We start from the raw sequence: 18950 nt of genomic DNA, 5'->3' as shown, positions 1-18950 counted from the left end.
ACCATAATACGAGTCGGTACTTAAGACATATGATACATCATTTAGCATCAACTAATCGCCATAATTCGGGTCAATACTTGACACATGGCATCTGAACTAGTCTTGGTCCACAATAATTCAAGTCAACATCTTGACACATGTTGAATCACCAAAGGCCACACTCTTAACAGAGTAATTTGGGGCCCGACGTTAAATGAAACTCATGCTTCAGGTCCATTCTTGCTAATTCGGATCACAAACCAATTTACTTAAGTTTCTCTTGGATTGGAAAGAAGGAGCTTGGGACGAAAACTCATTCAACAAACTCCTTCAAAGGACAGAATTCTTTTGTCTCCAAAAAACTGTAATACCTTCAAAATAACACTACAGAGGCTTTTTGAGAAGGAGAAAATGTCATTCCATGGTCTTCAGAGGCATGAACTAACATATTTAATTCAAAGTGCACTTGCAAAGTGCAAAAGAGCAAAAAATAGGAAGTCTGAAACAAATTGTTTTCCGGTTAATGCTTGGTTTAATGAGGAATGCAAAAAGGCAAGGAGAACGTTGAAAGAGTCAAACAAAGATAACATAAACCTCAAAGCTTACAAGCAGATTTTAAGAAAGAAAAAAGTTGATTTCATGGTCTCAAGGAGGGAAGAACTAATCTTCTTGGGGAAAAATAACCCCAAGTTATTTTGGAAGGAGCTCCAACCGAGAAAGAAACAAAATGAAAATAATATTACAGCCTCTCAATGGTTTGATTATGCAAGGCAACTTTATGAGCAAGATCCCAAAGTTGACCCTCACCCCTTGGTCAACACTACTACTAAGCTTTTCACTATGTAAGAGGTTGAGATGGGCATTAAGAAGTTGGGTGTTGGAAAAGCAAAAGACTTAGTTGAAATTCAAGCAGATTATCTAAAGTGGGGTTTGAAAATTCTTGCCTCACATCACAAAAAATTTCAACAACATCATGTAGTAGGGGTTCCCCACAAATTGGACAACTAATCTAGCGATATCTCTTTTCAAGAGTGATGACGTCAATAATCCCTCCAATTATAGGACCATAATGATAAACCCCTTGTTTGCAAAGCTATTTGGAAGACGCTAGAAAATAAAATTAGCAAGTGGGTAGAAGAAAGAAATAAATGTGCTAAAGGGCAGGTAGGGTTCAGACCTTAACTTCCACAATTGATCACAGTGTAAATTTAAGGCACACCATTGGAAAAGTTTGGGTAAAAAAAGGAGAGAACCTTTTGTTGATTTCAAGAAATCTTTTGACACGGTCCTTAGGGATAAACTTTGGCATAGAATGGAGGAACTTGGGGTTCCTAGACATCTTAGAACAGTGGTTCATAGGTTGTATGAAGAGGTGAAAGGCAAAATCAGAGCTTTAGACGGCATCTCCGAAAGTCTTAGAAGTGATATCAGAGTAAAACAAGGGTGCCCATTGTCCCCTACCCTTTTTGGTCTATATATTGACAAACTTGAATTGTGGATAAACTCATAAGGTGGTGATGGTGTCCATTTGGGCGAGCTTGTTATAAGACTTCTTTTGTATGCGGATGACCTTATTTGATTGCTAATTCTGCTCTTAGCTTGCAAGAGCACCTACTTTCCCTTGAGCATTTTTGGTAGAAGTGTTGGACACCTAATCCTCTAAGGGTTGGTGTGGAAGCTGAACAGCCAAAAGGAGTCCAAGGGACCACTTGGAATATGAAACCAAGGGTCACTCCTATGTATTATAAATATGTATCATTGTGAATAAGAAATGCATCTCATGTTTATCTTTCCTATTTTGTCTCTGCCATGTGTGTGTTTAACATGGTATCAGAGCAGGCAATATCCTACCCTGCTCATATTTGAGCCACTTGTTTTGTGGCCTCTCTGTGCATGTCAGTTCTGCCATCAGTTCTACATTTTATGAATGTTTTCTCAGATAAATTCCAGCTATGATCTCTGCCATCAGTTCTGCATTTTATGAATGTTTTCTCAGATAAATTCTAGCTATGATCTCTGTTGTGTAACTGCCATTTTCTCTACACGTTGTCCCATTGATCTCTCAGAGGTTTGCAGATCCCAGTGTAGCTTGAACCGCTCCTTAAATAAGCATTGGTAGCTTGAACCGCTCCTTAAATAAGCGTTGGTATGAGCTTCCTGTGCTCTAGCTATCGTAGGATCCTTCACTCTAGATATCTTAGGAGGTGCCTGACAGTCCCTACGATTCTCGACCTACCATTCTGCAGTTTACCAAATATGCATATGTTAGCTTGCATGCAATCCTGAAATTAGTCAGAAACCCGTGGCTAATATAGGGAGGCCTTCGGCAAACCATTTGGATAATATTTTACCTGGGAAACTTCGAAAGTTGTTGAGGGCATTTCAGTTTATTTCGATACTCTGCAAGGTTAGAAAAACGTTCGTCCAATTTAAGCTTGTCATTATCCTCCCCATTAATGGCTTCTATGAGAGTCTGAACCAGAAGGAGCCTCCATCCGTCGGTTTGGTTCTGCATCTCATCCAAAAGATGAATAAAAGGCCACAAATCCTTGGTTATTGGCTCGAGAATATCTCCAATATAAGCTTGAATCTACGAGAGAAATGCTGACACCATAAATACTCTGTATAGTTTATTGGTGGCTTATACCGTATATTTTATACCGTCCTATGTTATAAGTTTGGTTAATTTGACGATAATTCTAGACGACAGAAAATGGCTCTCTACTATCTGTGCCATCATGTGAAGCCCTTCGGGTGAGCTGAGATAAGAAATGGGATGTGTTGTGGGTTATCTAGCCATCTCTCGATTTCCTATGAAGATGGTCGAAATTTAAACCTGCAGATGCGATCCTAATCACGTAAAAAAAAGAAACAGAATTGCTACCAGAACATGATTCACCGAGTGGATTGTTGTTGCTCTTTGATCACCGATTATTGTTGTTGTCTAATCGCGTTGGGCAAGGCTTTTCGTTGAACCATTTATGACCAGTAGATACGGGAGACTGTCCTTCAGACATTGAAACTTAAGTGATCGCCCCCATCTACGTTGCGTACAGTTTTTCCTATAACAGTGGTATACCACCAGTCTCTCTTGCGACATCCATACCACTGCTCCTTTGCAAGTGGTCTGAAACCACTACTTGTGGCTCCCTGATGCGGTGCATTCTGTTGCGGCATCACTCCTCTGCTATACCATGCTCCATTGCGATAAATGGAGAAGCATCGAAAGGGTCATTTTATTGAAGAGCCTTTTTTCACTGTATTGAAACGATCATTTGGTCAGTCGTTGTATTGAAAGGAGAGTTTGGTTGCTGCATTGAAGTCTATACGTTGAATGGCTCGGATTTTGTCGTATGTTGGTCTTCCTCCAATGCGTTGAATGTTGGCGACTCCACTCCACCGTGCGGACCTCCAAACAGTCGGCCCTCCATCATGGTGAGCGTGGATTACAACCGATTAGATTGTGTGTTCATGGCCTAGTGTGTTTGAGCCTTGTTATGGTATGCACATTGAGCCTTGAAAGGTCACGCATTGGAATTTTTGAGGTCGTAGTTTTAAAAGCGTGTTGAATAGTCATCATGTGTGGTGAATTCACTCCATATATATATGAATTATATACAGTATGATAGCTTGACTGCATATGGGATGGAATCCATTGGAAAGTGCGTTGAAGTTTTTAAATACCTTTAATGTGGGCATATGACAACCTTTAAATGATTGTTTTATATATGAGTTGAGTTTTTAAAAGGGGGCCTTATGGTATAGATAATGGTGGATATATATATTTTTTCATACATATTAAATTTGAACCTTGGCTCATATGTTGAGTGATATGTTTTGAAGACCATAAAACGTGAGCACGTTGGCCCTTTTATATGGCATATAATGTGAAGGCCATGAGTTATATGTGGTGAACATATCATAGGTATAGGTATGTATGGTATGACATGAAAGGTATGTATGGCATGCCATGAAAGTAGTACGTAATATGGTATGTGGGATTTGCCCTTTTTTATGGCCATATGTCATATGGTATGAAATTGCATTGTATATGGAGGTATATTGAGAGCCTACATACTTGAATATTTTTGAAGACAAAGTTGTACGCCAATCAATCTTTTTGCAGTGATATTATTGTGAAATGGATAGAATGGGTGTTGTATTAGAATTATTGAATACTCTAATACATTCTACTATGGACAATACAATTATGATTGATAAAGCCATTGTCGCAAACATTCAAACCTGTTTGAAAAATGTACAAGAAAATATTGAGTTTTTGCAGCTTGAGACAAAGCTACAGCAAGAGGAGTTACAATAGAAAAGACATCCTTCTAAACTTGTTCAAAACAATTCCTTATTTGACTTTGAAACAGGATCCTATCAACAACCAGCAAGTCATCAAGTCAGTAATGTTGAGTTTGATCCCCATCAACTGCCAATTTCAAGAGCAATTTCGCATAAAGATGCAGAAGTTCAGCTTGCACTTCCCAAGCCCATCATCAGACCTTGGGAAGAGCTTGTCCACAACAAGCACAAAACAGGTCTTGGATATGATAAGGAGGTTTCCTTTCATATTCTAGATTACTCAAAGCCCATTCAATTTCAGAGTGTTGGATTCCTTCATGACAGTTCACCTTCAGCTGTTCCAGAATCTACTCTTCTTCCACAGCAACAATAACAGATTATGAAATTCCAACAACAACAGATTATGAAATTCCAACACTGTGACCGAGTTGGCCATATGAAAGATCATTGTTTTGATCTTCATCCATGTAAGCACTATCATAAAACCAGTCATTCTTCAAACAGATGCTTCAGAAACAAACCTCCTACAAGAACAAGGATTCATCTTGGATGGATCGCTTCTTGGAAATGGGCATCAATAGCCAAGAAGATATTTCAGTCATATGTCCGAACTTGTTCTAGAGTATTGAACAGTGTTGCAGTTGAGTTTTCTCCATCATCTCACCTTGTATCTGACAAGGGGGGAAATGATGGTCATCTACAAGCTTCAAAGCCACATCAAGCGAGCCTGAGCCACAACCTGCCATACCAGATTCAGAATTGTAGCCAGAGACAAAGATGCCCCTGAGCATGCCTTTAGTCGGTGATACATTTTCAAAGAATTGGGGACACTTCCTCTAGCAGAAGACTTCAGCTTCTTGCCAGTTTCGAAAGAGTTCCAAGAATTGCATTAAGCATTCCAGAGTTGTTGGTCATCCTTAAACCATCACAAGTTGAGACCTCCCTTTTCAGGTTGAGGTTCTCCCTTTTATGCAGGGTGAGACCTCCCTTTATTGGTTGAAGGTTTCCCTCTTCAAAACATCAGGAGCACTTCCTCTAGCAGAAGACCTGAGCTTCATGCCAGACTTGGAAGAGTTCTGGGAACTGCACTAAGCGTTCCAGTGTTGGTGGTCATCCTTAAACCACCTCCCTTATACCAACATTTCATAGAGCACATTCAGCCTAGTGCTGCCATGCATTTTTGCACATTTTGTATTACAGCTCTCTTCTTGGACTCATACATAACCCTTCGGATTAAGGGGGGGAATGTTGGACACCTAATCCTCTAAGGGTTGGTGTGGAAGCTGAACAGCCAAAAGGAGTCCAAGGGACCACTTGGAATATGAAACCAAGGGTCACTCCTATGTATTATAAATATGTATCATTGTGAATAAGAAACGCATCTCATGTTTATCTTTCCTATTTTGTCTCTGCCATGTGTGTGTTTAACAGTGGGGATGCAAGTCAATATTAGCAAGACGAAAGTGGTGGTTTTCTCTAACAAAAGAAAACATAGTTAACATAAGTTTTACTTTGAATGCAACACACTTGAAGAAGTTGCAGAGTACAAATACCTTAGAATTGACTTCAATAGAAATATATGTTGTGAAGGCTGCAAAAAGAAAAGAACTTTGGGAGGTTGGAAAGCAATCTATGCTTTTCAAAACAGGTGCAGAGACGTAGAGTTACGGGATTGTAAGACCAATTCAAACTCTTTTGGGCTTTTAGTGATTTTGGTGGTTCTCTATGGATGTGAACTGTGGGCCAATAGTACATCTGACTTACAGTGGAAGCAAATTGAGAAAATTCAAAAACGCTTGATTACAAACAAGTTCAAAATCAAAAGTTCAGTTCCATATGATATCTTGCTAAGTGAAGTGGGCGCTACTCCTATTGAAGCAACTACTGTGGTGCGACTCATAAGATACTTAAAAAAAAATTAGCAAATGGAAGAAGGCAGATGGCCTAAGGTTGTCTTCAATGACATATTATGCAAAAAAGAAAGAAGACTTGGATGTGTCAAAATAACAAATGGCTTAGTAAATCGAGTATTAACTTGAACATGTGCCCCACAAATAATAAAGAGATAAATATTTTTACTATGGATAAGTTCCACAAGCGTACTTGGGGTAAAGAGCTAGGGAGAAAGAGAAAGTACTATATTGAAGAGTTTAATCCCACTCGTAATCATCATCAAAAAGAGTACATAGGGGCCAATATCTATTGGAGAGTCAAAATTTTTATTGCTCGATTAAGAACTAATTCTCATCAACTCTGTTGTGAAACAAGGCGATGGAAAGACCAAAAGAAGTTTGAGAAGAAAGACTGTGTATTTTTTGCACTACCGAAAAAGTGGAAACAGAAAAGCATTTCATTTGAATGTGAGACCTTCAAACACAGCAAGGAAAATTATGTAAATATCCTGACAGCTAGCACTTGGGATAATTTATTCAGCGAGGGGATTGTTGAGAAATTAGGAGCACTCATTGTCGTGTTGCATAGGAAAAGGGTGTAATGCATAAATCAAATGGCGAGGAACTTTGTCCCATAGACTATCTTCAGCTTCGTGGACATTAAAATTTCTTCTTCTTCTTCTTCTACATGACAAAGGAAGAATGTCAGTCCTCCAGACCTATAATGTCCCAAATGGGAAATTTTGTTAATTTGGCAGAAATCTAGCTTAACCAAAAATTCTTCATAAAATAACCATTCAACTAACAAAAGATTGCCATGTAAAATATAACAAATAGAATGCATGCAATTCCATAACTCGATAAGCAGAAAATAATCTCAGCTTTATTATAATATAAACTGGGGTTTACAGCCCCCGAGGGATAGCTCAAATGGTCGAGTTCCCGTTGATAGTACTCTCCCGGTTTGAGAGGTCACGGGGTCAAATCTCCTCGACGCCCTCGGGGGTAGGCCTGATGGCCGTGCCTGTCTACGTGGACGTAGCGGCCCACCTCCGGTGCCCCGTGAACCACATCGAAAAAAATATATAAACTGGGGTTTACATGCTGATACAATAAAATAGTTGAGATGGGAAACTGGCCTCAAGAATCTGCTCCAATGTTGTGTTGGCCCTCCAAACTGAATTGAAATGTCACTGTTGAGCTCTCTTGTGAATTCTGGATGAATTCACCAAGGGGAGATGGGTACTCACCCAATCCCACTGAATCACTAGAGGGTTTCCGTCCTGCAGCTACTGTTGAAGTAGAGAATCGAGTTCTCAACCTCTCATACAAGAAGAAATATCAAATCCAAGATGTCCTCTAATGGCCTCCTCCTCTTCTTTTTATAGATTTGATGGACCCCTCTAGAAGCTCCTATTTTATTATTATTTTAATCATTGAGCACATTTCCCTTAATTAAAATATTCTTTTTAATGTGGGAAAATGGTAAATTGGCCACCATGCCTCCTCAAGCCACCGAAAATCACTTCTAGCCATCCCATCTTATAGATATTCTCGTTCCGGTTCCAACGAGCTATTACACTAAGGTGTTCTACCAAGTATTCCTCCCGAAATGCCACCTTAAGTGTAATTAATTGAGTCAGGCCCATTAATAACTCAATTTTTTGAAAGTTGTCAGAATGCAATGGAACGAAAGGCAAACTATGCAGATGATGAAATATACCAAGCAAATGCCATCGAACCTCATAAAAACTCCTCAAAACCCCATGAAACACCTCCAGAAGCCCCTTGGCCGACTGATGAAGTAAGCCTACCCCTGTGACCTGTCTGCCCCAGCCCTAAAAGTCCATCCTAACCATGCCATGAGGAACACCAAAAAAAGGAACATTACAAGACCATTCTCCCTAATTCGGGCCATAGTACTTGACACATGGACAATTTCCCTAATGCGGGTCAGAGTACTTGACACAGGGAGAATGTCAGTCCACGATGTTATCTCATCATCACTCCCTCTCAACGAGAGAGCCATTCTCCACAAGTCCAAGCTTGTCTTTGAAGCGTACAACTTCACATGAGACAGAGGCTTTTTCAAAATATCTACAATCTCATCAATGGAAACATATTGGAGCTAAACTGCTCCCTTTTGCACCATGTCACGGATGAAGTGGTACTTGATCTCGATGTGCTTCGACCTGTCATGGAACACTCAATTCGCTATCAACTTCACACAGCTTTGATTATCACAGTTTGCTCGAGTACATGATCAAATAGTCCCGCAAGTAACTTCTGAAGCCACACTAGTTCACAAATCGCCAAGCCAACTGCAATATATTCTACCTCGGCAATACTGAGTGCGACAAATCTTTGCTTCCTACTCATCCATGAAATCATAGCAGAGCCCAAACTAAAGAAACCTCCAGATGTACTCTTCTTATCTTCAACACTCCCTGTCCAATCTGCATTTGTATAACTCTATAGCTAAATATCACCATTTGAGACATATCTCAAACCATGGTCAACCATACCAGGCAAGTACCTCAGTATGTGCTTCGTTGCAATCTAATTATCGTGTCTAGGTTCCATTTGGAATTGGCTCATAGTGTTCACTGCAAAGCATATGTTCGCTTGGTATTAACCAGATACATCAGCGAGCCAATCAGCTTCCGATACATTGATGGATCTATCAAGTATCAAATCAGACTCGAAGTCTCTTAGCTTTCTCAGATTTGTAACCATGGGATACGACATCGACTTGCAATGCATCATACCAAAATTCTGCAAGATCTTGATAATATATTTTCCTTGACCAAGAAAGATTTTGTCGGGCTTTTGCCATACTTCTAGCCCCAAATAATAGTGCATCAATCCAAGATCCTTCATATCAAATTCGGAAGCTAGCTCCCTCTTACATCGAATAATCAAATGCTCCATACCTATCAGAAATAGGTCATCAACAACAATAGGATCACAGGTTCATTCTTCTTGACCTTGAAGTATAGGTTTGGATCAACATCACTTTTGGAGAAACCAAGTCTCGTCAGATAATTGTCAATTCATGTATACCAAGCTCTCGGTGATTCCTTAAGTCCATACAAGGCTTTCTTCAACCTGCGAACATGAGACTCTCTAACATGGACCTCAAAACCTTGAGGTTTCTCTAAGTACACTTCAATTACGCCATTAAGGAGAGCAGTCTTTACATCCATTTGATGTAAATTCCAACCTATAGTATTCAAAACTTGAATGTTGAAGTTCCACGAAATTCCGCTTGCTACTTGAATGAACAATCTGAAACTATTTTTTTCACCAAGATGCAAAATTTCTCAACAATAGAAGCAGCAAAATTAAACACAAAGATAAAGACACAATTACACAAGAGACAATCATTTTCTAGGGAACCCAACTAGGAAACCCTCTTCTTTCTTTATTGTAGTATTTTTTATTGATAGAGACTAAGCAATCTGATTTCTTACAAGGCAAACAGTGACTCAGAGAACACACTTGTCCTCACCATACTAGCTGGACACACCCCGCAAACTATCAGCCTCTGCTCACCTGCTTCCTTGCACTAAGATAGGCCCAATTTCCTTATCCACAGGTTGCCTATTTCCTAGCACAGGAGGCTCCCTATTACTTAGGACTAGACTCCTATTTCCTAGCGCAAAACTGCAACAAGGAGGCTCTCTACAATACTGCACACCAGCTCCTCTAATGCGCACTCACAACAAGGAACTCTGCTCACACACAAACTCATGCAAGACAATAATGAATCAAAGATGTGCCTTCATCCTCCTTTTATCAATTTCGATCATGCTATATCTAGCAAGTTTAAATTTAGAACACGGAGTTGAGTTAAATGTTAACTGAGTCGAACTCACTCACTAACTCGTCCATGCCTCAATTAGGCAATCGTCCTTCTCTAAATTTAAACTCACACTTGGAGAAATTATAATTAGAATATTACGAAATTGGAATTGTCGTTGCGATTGACTTGGTTAACTGAGTTCGAACTGAACTCTCTCAAATCATAAGTTTATAACTCGTCCTTGCCTCAATCTAAACTAAAGCTATCAACTCGTCTTATCCCAAATTTGAACTACCACTTGGAGATCCAGTTAATTGACCCTCCAACTCCATGCATGAATCTACTAACTCGTTCATCTCCACGCACTCCTTCTTGACAAAAGGAAGACACCTCGTGGTCTCTCTTGACTAAGGCACAAGTAAAGAAGGAGACCTTCTTTGCTACACTTTTCAACACGAAACCGATGACCGGAACCGGAAAAACTGGACTAGTCAAATCTCGATGAACCGGTCTTTAAAAAATAAATGAAATAATTTATTTTAAATGAAAAAAACTATTTTTAAGATTTAAAACAATAAATGTAACTAGGTTCGGTCTTCATAATGACATGTGTAAATGTGATTTTATGTAATTGATGTAAAGACAAAAAAATAAAATTATCTTTGTAATGCTTGTCTCATGGGTTTCATGAGCAAGGAATTTTATTTTTAGTAATGGCTCCCATTGTGAGCCTTTAGGATTGGTCATAAAGTCAAAGAGAGTCAATGTCATGTATGAAGGACCCTTCTTGGGCATGTTACACTTTTGTATGAGTCATTAAATGTATAGGAAGGCCCTCCAAGACCAAGCAAAGTCTCCTCCTCAAGTCGGCTTCAAGAAGGATAATAATATCTTCACCAAAGGACATGTCAGCTCTCCTACATGTCATGTCGGCTAATTAGCATGGCAAACAACTATAAATAGGCCACTCGGCCTCATTTCAGAGAAGGAAATTTTGGTGCAAGTCTGAAGTTTGTAAGGGGTGTGAAGGTCATCAAAAGAAAGCTTTATAATCAGCGAAAGGAAGGGAAGGAAGAGCGAAGTCCCCAGCTTTGTTTTGGGTCTATTTTAAGGGCTGAAATTATCCACACGTGCGAGGAACCTTTGTTGTCCAAACTGCAGAAAGGAGTTGAAGTATCACAGTCATATTTAAGGTCAAATCAAGGAGAAAGTCAAGGTGGTCTCCTAGCCAAGTTCAAGGAGAAGAAGTCTCCTTCTAGATCAAAGGAAAACAAGGGTATAAGTTGGTCCATCTTCATGAGCTAGGGTTTCTGATCTAGGACCGAAATTTGAAGGTTTGTCCCTAGGATCCGAAACTCAGAGATATAACCGAGAAGGAGGAAGAATTGTGAAGTGTGTCTATCATTGACACAAGGAAGAAGGAACTCATCAAGGGAACTTTGTGACTTGGACTTGGGGAGGCAAATAGGTCAAGCGTCTTGGTCTTGGTATTCGTCAATTGGAATTTCTATAAGAAGAAGAGTTTGTTCGGGTTTTCCTCTCAAGAGTGAGAGGTTTTGGTCCTGGCCGATAGCCTATATTTTGTGTCTCTTGTCTCTTTACAATTCATGAATAGTTTTTTGATGAAGAATAACATTATAATAACATAATTAAAAGATGATCCTAATCTAGAAGTAAAAATCATTCACAAGCAATTACTAATAGAAGAGAAATCACTTAACCTTGATGCCCTAAATTTCTCAATAGATTCCAAACAAATAAAGACAAAGTATACAAAGTTTGCTTATCTATATACCATGTAAAGGTGAATATATCAAAATGGTACCGAGTGCAATACATATCGGCAACAAAATACATAATAAATGAGGCTCTTAATGGCCTCTAGAACCCAAAAACAATGCTACAAGCTATGGAGCCAAAGGCCTACAACAACTATATATATCAGTGATCAACATGATCACTCCTCAACATGATGAAGCTCATCAACACTACTAGACATGGGAACATCAACATGAGCTACATAAACATCATCTGGCTTAGAGTCTAAGGACTCCTCAGACTCCTCTGTAACCTCAGTAATAGTAGTAATAGCAGCAAAACTAGACATCAAAACTACAAATCATTGATCAACACGATTACTCATGAAACTCATCATTGACTCAGCACTACAAGAAATGGCATCATCAACAAGAGCAACATAAACATCATCTAGCTCAAAGTCCTCAGACATGGATTGCTCAACCTTATAATATGGTAGAAATTGAAAAATTTTAACATGCCTAACCGTTTATGTGAAGGGTTCATCTCCTCAGCCATATAATATGGTAGAAAAAGCTTAGCATGCCTAACCAATTATTTTTCTTTGAGTGAAGGGTACATTATTGTTAAGGCCATGCTAGAAGAGTTCAACAAGCAATACCACCAACATCAATGAAGTTCAACAATCAATGCCACCAACATCAAGGTGCTTAAAGGGCTTCATGCTCTTGATCAAATGTCAATCTCATACCCTCAAGCACGATAGAATCAATTGGAAATGTTGCAAGCCCCTAATTCTTGAAATCCTGAAATCATTAGGTTTGTTGGATTTTGAGTGATATCTAAAATCTAGTTTCTCCATATGAAATCCAATGAGGTCAAAACCACTCTCAAACTTCCTAAGTCATTTCATGGTAATGTTAAAAATTTAAGTAAAAGAATGAAAATGAAAGATAAAGGAAGTGTCACTTTTAATTTAAGAATATAACATTACCATTGATTGCCAGCGTTGCTAGGGTTGAGAATCTTGAGATGTGTGAGGCAAATGAGAGGGGAGGCATCATTTTAAAGGCTTGGAGGGGTTGTTTTTGGAGGGAAATATCCCCTAGTTTCCCTCAAAACCGCTCAGAAAAGCCAAAAAACAACTCACATGGGGTCCGCAACCGAGCTGGTAATGAACCAGTCGTTTTATGACGGAATCGGTCGATTCATGGTCGGTTAATGCCAAAACCCCTAGCCCACATGCATAAAATCCGATTTTTCTATTGGTCAAGTACCTCCGCATAATGAACCGGCGGGTTTGACCGGTTTACAGTTTGAACCAGTCGGTTTTGAATATTATGCTCCAACCCATAGAAGAAGCAATAGAAATAATGGATCCAATGGTAGTGTACCTAGTAACCAGAGCCAAAGTCTTGTCATAGTCTTCTCCCTCTTTTTGGGAGAAACCTCTAGCCACAAATCTCGCCTTGTATTTGTGAATGTTGCAATGCATGCTTGATCTTGTATACCCATTTGGAAGACACCACTGATTTTCCTTGAGGTCTAGGCACAATTTCCCATACATCATTCTTCATAAACAATTGGTATTCTTTCAACATTGCATCCTTCCAAACTTGTTGTTTAGTGACTTTTTCATAGGGGGAAGGTTCAACATCAATAAGATGAGTCATCAACATTGCATAACCAAAAAACCTCTTTGCCATCTTGCTTTCCCTGAAAGTGCCACGTGGTGCTGAATGTCCTTCGGCTTCCTACAAAGTGGATCTCAACCAAGCTAGCCTTTTCTTCATTTCAGGAACAGCAATCAAGGCCAGTGGTTCTCTTGGCCCTTTTGGCTCTTCTTGATGATCAAGAGGATGTTCAAAAAGATTCAGTGGACCAAATCCTTCTTCCTTGGGAGCTTCATGTTTTTCGTCCTCATCAGAGTCCACTTCTTTAAACTTCCAATAAGCCACATTCTCATCAAAATTCACATCCCTGCTAACTTCAACTTGTTTTTGTCCTAGAATATATATTTTATATGCTTTTGATGATTCACTATAACCAATGAATATTCCTTTCTTTCCTGAAGGCTCTAACTTCCTTCTCTTATCTTTAGGAACATGAATATAAATAGGACAACAAAATATTCTTAAATGACCAACCTGAGATTTTTTTCCGTTGAATGTTTCTTCAAGAGTCTTGTCTTCCAAGATTTGATGAGGACTTTTCTTTTGAATGTAGACAGTTTTCATCGATGCTTCACTCCACAGAAACATAAGTAAGTCTTGATCATGCATCATTGCCTTGACAGATTCTTCAATGGTTCTATTCTTTCTTTTAGCAACTCCATTTTGTTGTGGATTATAAGGGACTATTAGCTCCCTCTTAATCCCAGCTTCTTTGCAAAAGGCAATGAGCTCCTTGGAGATATATTCTCCTCCATTATCAGATCTCAAGATTTTGATCTTCTTTCCCTTCAAGTTTTCAACTTTAGCTTTGAATTTTTGGAACTTGTCAAAGACTTCATCTTTCATCTTCATGAAGTAGATCCACGTCTTGCGGGAGAAATCATCAATGAATGTTACATAATACAAAGAGCCTCCAAGAGACTTCACTAGCATAGGACCACATACATCAAAATGGATTAAGTCCAAAACTTCTTGGATCTACTTTCACTGCTTGGAAAAGGTTTCTTGACATTCTTTCCAAGCGCACATCCTTTACATACTCCTTCATGCTCTTCCTGCAAATCTGGAACACTTGAAACCATTTTCTTTAAGGTTGGAAAAGCTTTATAGTGAAGGTGAGCATATCTTTTATGCCAAAGCTCACATGGATTAATATCATTATGTACAAATGCTTGAGTAGGTTGTTTCAAAAGTCTATACAACCTTCCTTCACAAACTCCAATTATTCTAGTAGAATCAATACTAGAGCCTTTGGGCCAAACAAGAACTTTGCCATCAACAAATGCTACTTTATCTCCTTTATCTTCCAAGCATGAAATAGAAACCAAATTCTTCTTCAAACCTGGCACATATAATATATTGTTGAGATGAACACTATCACCTAATTCTAGTTCAATGGATGTCTTCCCAATGCCTTTGATTGCATAACTATTGTTGTCTCCAAGTTCCACCTTTTGTGCTAATCTTCTTTCCATCAGACTTGTGAGGTTGTCTCAATCTCCCGTCATGTGCCTTAAGGCACCACTATCTACTAGCCACAAGTCTTCACTATCTGCAACATAACCAGTAAGAGCAGAAAAATAGAAGAATTCTTTATTATCTGAAATTTTGTTCTTTGGTCTCTTTGGGAGTTCTTCAAAATATGTTGCAGAGGAATGTTGTTTCTCTTTTCTCTTTCTATCATTTGATCTTTCAGGACAATCGTGTCTAAAGTGACCAAATTTGTGACATTGATAGCATTGAACCTTTGACATGTCTCTCCTTCCTTGAGGGGCAGATCTTCTTTCTTCCAGTCTTCTTCCTTCATTTCTTCTTCCTCCATTTCTTCCTTGAAAACCAAACTTCTTTCTTCCTCCACCTTTCTTGAAATGTGTTGCATATGCTTGAGAATCGCCTTCATCAAATCTTTGAATCTTTCCTCTTGATATGAGCCTTGATTCTTCTTGAGTACAATTGGTCCATAGTTCATCAAATTTCGGAGCATCTTTTCTAGCACATATTCCTATTGCAAAAGCATCCCATGATTCAAGTAAACCATTGAGTGTTGTGGTTACTAATTCCTTATCAGAAACAACTTCATCAATTGCTTGTAGTTGATCTCTTAGTTGAGATATCCTCATAAAGTATGAGGCTATAGTATCATTCCTTGTCATTCTAACATCATGAAGTTCATTCTTCAAACTCATGGCTTGACCAATATTGTTGATAGTGAACAAATTGGTTAGGGCATCATACATCTGCTTTGAAGATTGAAGACTTGAAACATAAGGAATCAAGTGATCCTTGATAGAGTCCACAATGATGGTCATGGTTGTGATATCACCTGTCTCAAACTTTTATTTCTCTTCATCTTTTTCTGGTTTGATAACCTTTCCTTTTACAATACCCAAGAGACCTTTTTTTGCAAGGAGAAGATCAGTCCTTGTGTTCCAAGCCCTGAAATTTGTATCTCCTTCTTATTTTTTTTTGCCTTCATGTGGGAACCCATAGTCATAGACAAGCAAATAGATTGTAGATCTAGGGTTTCAAGAGTGATCTCTTACCAAAGCTTCTTCAAGAGTGATCTCAACGTCCTTTTCATCACCAAAGCTCTGAAACCATGTTGATTTTTCAAGTGCAATAGATACAAGCACAATATTTATGAACTATTGGTAATTACTTCGAATGATATAGATCTTCTTTTAACAATTTCAGTTTATCATTAAGCAATTACACTTCAAAAATTCAACCATAAACCATAAAGACAGTAGAGATCACAATGCACAAAAGGAGAACACAAGATTCACCCTGGGGAAAACCCACTTGGGGGAAAAACCCAGCAACCTTTTCAAAGAAATTCTTGAGTTCAACAAGAGATACATCTAATGCGGCTAGTTAACTATGACATCAACAAGATCAACAAGCTATGGTCAAACCTGGTCTCTAACCCTCAAGTCAAGTCAAACCAAGTCAAACTTTTTCTCTTCAAGATTTCGGCCTTCTTAGATTTGCCCAGAATTTTGGCTTGCCCAGAATTTCAGCCTCCCTAGAAAACTACCTAGAATTTAAACCTGCCTAGAAAAAGTCACACGTGCGACAATCGGAGAGAGAGAAATGCGAACTAGAGAGAGATCTACATCCTTCTTTTCGTCCTTCTTCTTCCTCTTATCCTTCGCTTGGATGCCCAAAACTTGTCTTTCCTGGGTGATGGTCGAAAATGGTGCCTTTGTGGAGGAGGTTGAACGCCTTTATATAGTGGTTTGCCTCTCCAGAATGGGTGTGTCTCTTCAATGGGCCAACTTGACTAACTTGGAGCCCAAAAATTCAAATTTCAAATTTTGAAAACTTCTCTTTTACATCTGACATGAAGAACATGTCTTATATAAATTCTTTCAAGGACTAAATAATCAAAGTAACATTAAGAACATGTCTTTCAAATTCTTTATACATTACAAGGGCTAAAATATAATTATGAAGATCGACCATAGCTACAAAATTCAACACCCCATCCTGGGTTAGACACATTATTCATCCAATTCACAAATCAGGGGGTAGTTCTAATCAAAACAACTATCAAACTATCATGGTGGGTAATACATTCTCCAATCTTTAAGCCACAGTCTTACACCAGTGGCTTTCTAAGGAACTAGAGAGCCATCAACTCAAGGTTAGAGGACAAGTAGGTTTTCACCCCAACTACTAGATGATTGATCACCTCTTCACACTCAGAGTCATTATTGAGGAGGCCCATCATCGCTCTTCAAATGTTTACAATTGTTTTGTAAACATTCAGAGAGCATTTGACACAGTACAAAGGGAGGCATTATTCCAGAGACTCCAGGACAGAAGCATAACTGAGACCCTACTGACAGCCATCATGAGACTATTCAGTTTTGGGATTCCTTAGGATGGCACACCACCTTTCTAACTTCATTCAGAGTACCATCTAGGTAAAACAAGGGTGCCCCCCTCTCCCCGACCCTCTTAGGGATCTATATTGTAGAGCTAGAATCCTTCCTTTGTGAGGCTATATGTGGGAAGGTACTCGTTGTCTTCTACAGCAGGTGTTGATCTCCCTACTCCTATTAGTTGACAACTTGATCTTGTTGGCCTCTACTCCCAAGGGTTTACAAACACAGACCGATGCACTAGCCAGTTTTTGTGACCTCCAACCACTGAAGGCCAACTTGGTAAAAGTACTTGGAACAAGAGGAGGGAGAACCTCCATAGATTATGGAGTTACCAAAAACAAGAACAAACACCAAGGCTTTGATACTAATGACAAGACAGACCTTGAATAACTACACATGTATTAAATTTTATTAAAGAGAGCCACGTATAAATACATATAGAGATGACCTTTGGTTTCATCTTCCCACACAACCAATGATTGTTTCTATTCACCTATGACTTTTCCTAATTCTAAATAATAATATTTACAAGACACCATAATCCCTAGTATTAGGTATCTAACATAGGAGACCTATGAAAAGCATAAACTTGGATGTAGACAAGACCAAAAAAGAACCAAGATGTTAAGATTTGTAGCAGGAAACATGGTGCAAATGACATAATTAGTGATAAAATGGATCAGTTAGAAGTAAAACAAGGAAAACTCTGCAAAAGACAAATTTTCACTGTTATGTGGGATAACTCACAGATGTATTTGATAAGATCCAAACCATTCCCTTCACACCAATTTGATTCTCATTTATCATCTCCATGTTACAACTTTTCAAAAGTCAAGGTTATGGTCATATTATGTAACATGAACTGAAAGGCTCTGACCTTTGTATCTCAATTTTTGTAATTTGGCAGTGTCATTATATGTAATATAATAAAGTCAGGTTATGGCTTTATTATGTAACATGAACTGGAAGGTTTTGGCCTTTGTAATCTAAAATTTTGTAATTTGGTGTTGTTATATGTAACATAATACAAGCAATGGGTCAAACCAACTTCTAGATTCCCTAGCCAAGACCCGTTAAACGCATGAAAGGCATCAGATAGGGCTGCATCACCAACAAATTGAGAATTAGTCTTCTAACATATAAAAGACATCCCCTTCCATGCAACTTCAAGCATATATTAAACCCCTTAAAAGAATGGCACAGCTAGGTCCAACAATATTGCATTATTTAACAGGGAGCAATCTTCAACCAGTTCTGGGGGAAATTTATAGTGCTGGATGTGCATGAATTAGTCTCACTATTTCCAAATGTCTAGTAGTTTGAGATATAAATGTATCGCTTTTATCCAGTTTCTTTATTATTCCTTTTGTCATTTAAATCAGAAATGCCTTGAAACATAACCATGCCACATTGCACTTTCGGACATAGTGTAATTTTCAGTCCAATTGGCTGTTTTGAATTGAGAACGTGTATTTTTCTTGATTTTAGTGAACTAATTGATTCAATGTCATTAATAACTCACTGTCATTTTGACCTTTGGCAATGTCTTTGCTGCCACAGCAGGTTATTTATAGTAAGGTCTATTCTGTTTTATAGATTGAAAATCATGAACAGAAGTGTAACCCAAAATACTGTTGCCTAAATA

At 38.6% G+C, this 18950-nt stretch overlaps 1 protein-coding gene across 1 annotated transcript in view; it reads right to left on the bottom strand.

Moving 5' to 3' along the window:
• The window catches only part of LOC149205701 (uncharacterized), a 374510-nt gene that overhangs the window by 298327 nt on the left and 57233 nt on the right, over positions 1-18950 (bottom strand). The window lies entirely within an intron of this gene.

This window comes from Pinus tabuliformis, chromosome 1_2, assembly GCF_031772625.1.
Source record: "Pinus tabuliformis cultivar Carrire ecotype Pingquan chromosome 1_2, CPIR1, whole genome shotgun sequence".
NCBI classification, from domain to species: Eukaryota; Viridiplantae; Streptophyta; class Pinopsida; order Pinales; family Pinaceae; genus Pinus; species Pinus tabuliformis.
This window is presented reverse-complemented; position numbering and strand designations above follow the sequence as displayed.